Source organism: Phaseolus vulgaris, chromosome 3 (assembly GCF_051622355.1).
Source record: "Phaseolus vulgaris cultivar YP4 chromosome 3, ASM5162235v1, whole genome shotgun sequence".
Lineage (NCBI taxonomy): Eukaryota > Viridiplantae > Streptophyta > Magnoliopsida > Fabales > Fabaceae > Phaseolus > Phaseolus vulgaris.
The window spans coordinates 17,095,580-17,099,982 of record NC_143500.1 but is presented as its reverse complement, the minus strand read 5'-3'; the positions used below and the strand labels follow the sequence as shown (position 1 = coordinate 17,099,982).

General features: G+C 34.4%; 1 pseudogene across 1 annotated transcript; it reads left to right on the top strand.

Moving 5' to 3' along the window:
• The first annotated feature begins 2,279 nt into the window (after positions 1-2,279).
• Positions 2,280-3,999, top strand: LOC137839186 (cytochrome P450 71D8-like; annotated as a pseudogene). Its single transcript, XR_016519421.1, has 2 exons — positions 2,280-3,214; positions 3,359-3,999. The product of XR_016519421.1 is annotated as a cytochrome P450 71D8-like (transcript).
• Positions 4,000-4,403: the final 404 nt, after the last annotated feature.

Here is a 4,403-nt window from a genome sequence, read left to right as displayed (position 1 = left end):
TAAGTCGTTATCATTGCAGTGATGATTGATGCATCAATTATCTCTTTCTTCCTTTGAGGGTTTCTTCTTTTGAGGGAGAGCGTTCCCCGTAACAGTACTCATCACTTTTAACAAATTTTCTTAAGTGACCGACCTAGATCAACTCTTAAATCTTGACGCTTTTTTGAGTATCAATATTTGGTGGTGTCAGCACCTTTCAAGGGTCAGAATGAGTTCAACCCTTAGGCTTTGTTTGGATTGGGGAGTGGAAAGTTGAGGATGTGGGAAAGTGAGAGTGTGAGAAGAAAGTGTGAAAAAAGTGAGTGTGTTTGGATTAGGGTATATTAGGGTGGATGTGTGAAGAAAGTTTATTGAGGTGACTGATGTGATGGTTGTAAGAGTTTTTTTATTTTTTTTTATAGTGGAAATTGTAATATTACAAATTTACCCTTAAATATAAAAAAAATATTAATTTTTTGCAAATTTTAATTAATTAAAATAATTTAAAGTTTCATTTATAAATAAAAAATATATATATAAAATTCAAAGAAATAATTAAATATAATTTTAAATGTAAGTATAATTTTATTATTTTTCACTTTATTAATTTAAATTAATTTTGTTACTTGTTAATTTATTTAGATAATTTTAATTTATTTATGATTATTTAAATTATGTTATGTTATATATATATATATAATTATTAATAATAATTTTCATTATTAATATTATTGTATGAAGGACACTATAGCCTTTTCATCTCATTCCACTCTCCTTTCTCTTCAATTATGAGAAAATCCTAAATACCCTCAACTTTTCACTCACTCTCACCCTCAACCTCCCTCTCTCATAGAAGCAAACAAGGGTGACACCCATTCACCTCCACCCTCACCTTCATCTTTCCCAAAAGCAAACATACCCTTAATGCTTCTCCCAAAGTGTTCAAGGGTTTGTATTGGAAAAACTTTGGGAGTCTGAGTTCCCTTTTGGGTGATATAAATCTCAGCGTCATACCAGTGTTTATTTATGCTTTCACTATGACTTTAGTCTTGATGGGTAAGTTATATATAAAATTTAATCTTGCATCCTTATATGCATTCTCTTGGAAGCAACAAAGGAAGAGCGGGTATAACCTCAATGTTTCTCGTGTTACTGCCTTGAAGGAGCTACGTTCTCTTATGAGTATAACTTTATTTATTTTTTTCTCTGTGAATCAAACAAGAAAATAATTACTTCTTCTGAAATAAAATCCTTCCACTTTTCTCAACCAAACATAATATGTAATTAAACTTACTGGTCTTCCATTCCCTCTTCCTTTCTATGAACTCAACAGTATTTACGAGTCTAGAACACTTTTCTGTCAATTAAATATCAAACATAATTAATTATCTACAACTGACTATAAAGTCTCTGGCAAGGGTAGAATACGTAATAATAGTAATAGTATATAATTAAATATTTTGTACTAATATTGGATTGATAGAACTAATATAAGGGTGATGCATCTGTTCTGCTCACATGCGAACCTTTCTAATTGTCATTCGGCAGGAAGTCATTTCGTCTTTTCTCGTGTTCAGTCTTTGTGGCCAATGGCTACTGGCCTTTTCTAGAGTGGTCAGGAATATTTTTAGAAAAGAGCAGTCTTTCTACAGTATATTTGTACCATTGTTGAACAAAAGATATAAGAAGACGAAAAAGATAATTGTGGAACAAGATGACATAACAAAGACAGAAAAAAAAAGTACATATTCACAGATTATGTTACTCTTACTATTATATTTGTATGATTTTCATTTTTACGCTTATAATAAAGCACTAGTCTTTATAATTTTATCATGTGTTAATTGTATTAACGTCATTTTGACATTTACAATTTGACAAATTTGCTACATCAGCTTATAACTAATCAATAACATCGGAAACACTTCGCAAATCGAATTTTAATATAATATAAGATGGTTTTTGTTGCTTTCATATAATCTTTTTAGCCGGCCAGTGAGGATCTTCTTACCATTGGCAACGAGGTTGAGAAGTTTACAAAAACCAGATTGTTGTCTTGCGTTTGGCTGGATGTAACACAACAAACACGCGCACCAATAGAACTATGTATCAAACAATGTTGGGTTGCTAAAGGACATTGTCTTATTGGTTAAGTTCCTCCTTATATGGATCGATTCCTTGCACAAGAAAAATGGTTTTGTTTGATAGACTCGTTTTTCAGGTAGATGATGTCATGAATGATGGTCAGTTGTATATATACGATATTCTAAACAAGAAAACTCACAGAGGCTTATCAAAATTAATACATATAAAAAATTGTCCTTCCCAAACAATTACATCAATTTTTCGCACCATGGAAGTCCAATCTTCCTTGGCAGTCATCATCTTCTTCTCACTCTCACTGCTTTTGCTTGCAAAGAACTGTAAGCAAAAGTGTCTCCGTCGACTGCCACCGGGGCCATGGAAGCTACCTATCATAGGGAACCTGCATCAACTAGCAGTAGCAAGTACACTTCCTCATCGTGCTCTTGGAGAACTAGCCCAAAAATATGGACCCCTGATGCACCTACAACTAAGTCAGATTTCTGCAGTGATTGTATCATCCCCCAGCATAGCCAAGGAAATAATGAAAACACATGATCTTGCATTTGCACAGAGGCCCAAATTTCTTGCTTCAGATATTATGGGCTATGGATCTGGAGACATAGCTTTTGCTCCATATGGTGATTACTGGAGACAAATGAGGAAATTATGTACATTGGAGCTTCTCAGTGCAAAGAAGGTTCAGTCTTTCTTCCATATTAGAGAAGAAGAGGTAGCCAAACTCATAAAAACAATTCAGTCATCTGCAGGTGAACCAATCGATCTTTCCAGTAGATTTGGCTCTTTCATAAGTACCTTTGTGTCTAGAGCAACATTTGGTAAAATAAATGAAGATCATGAAGAATTTGTATTGACTGTGAAGGAAGCAATAGAAGTGGCAGACGGTTTTGATCTTGCGGATGCGTTTCCTTCTTTCAAACCTATACATCTAATAACCGGGTTGAAAGCCAAATTGGATAAGATGCATAAAAAGAGTGACAAGATCTTAGAGAAGATCATAAGGGAAAATCAAGCTAACGAAGGCATGGGAGAAGAAAATAATGAAAATCTAGTTGAAGTTCTTTTAAGATTCCAACACAGAGGCAACCTGGACACTCCAATTACGAACAACAATATCAAAGCTGTGATTTGGGTAAGTATCTCTGCCATATCATTCATCAGAGTGTAAATTGGATTTAAATTCATAGGCATAACAAGTATGTTAAAAAATCAATGTCATCTTTTTGCCCTTGTCATGAATTGAAGTATACGTGAAACTATATTCAACGTTATGCAGGACATATTTTCTGCCGGGACAGATACTTCAACAAAAGTACTAGAGTGGGCTATGTCAGAAATGATGAGAAACCCAAGAGTAAGGGAAAAGGCACAATATGAGATTAGACAAAAGTTTAGTCTTAAGGAAACAACACATGAGAGCAACCTGGGCGAACTTACCTATTTAAAGGCAGTAATAAGAGAAACCTTGAGGTTACACCCTCCTCTTCCTTTGTTGCTTCCGAGAGAGTGCATAGAAACATGCAGCATCGATGGTTATGATATACCCATCAAGACTAAAGTCATAGTGAACGCATGGGCAATAGGAAGAGATGCTGACCACTGGCATGATTCGGAAAGCTTTATACCAGAAAGGTTCCATGATACATGTATCGATTTCAAAGGAACAGACTTTGAGTATATCCCTTTTGGGGCAGGAAGGAGAATGTGTCCGGGCATCTCATTCGGTATAGCCAATGTAGAGTTGGCTCTAGCCAAATTACTGTATCACTTCAACTGGGAGCTCCCAGAAGGAATGAAACCAGGGGAGCTTGATATGGATGAAGCATTCGGAGCTGTGGTGGGAAGGAAAAACAACCTTCACTTGATTCCCATTCCTTATGATATACTTCAATCCATGATAATAGTTCTACTTGTTAAAAGATTATTTATTTTTAAATCATTCTCAAAAAGGAAGATTGAAGAAAATGTTATGTATTTGTTTACTGTAAAAGTTTTAATTAAGGGAAAATTATATGTTTTTAATTACCGGAAAAGAGCATCTTTTTAATAAAAAGTGATTTCTCTCGTATCTGCTTTTAAGAAAAACAACTCCAAATTGTTCCCAAAGAGACGCAGAGAACTATTTTCTAAGAAATTTAATCCAACATTTTAAAAATCATAAGAAATTATCTTCTTTTTTATAAAAGCATTCAGGCATCAAGAAATTATCTTATTAAAGTAACACTTTGTGCTGAAAAAATAAACACAATGGCAAAGTCAAAGTCAACGTATGGTGGAACCCCTCAAAGGGGCCCAAGGGAAGGAAGTCAACAGGTTGACCG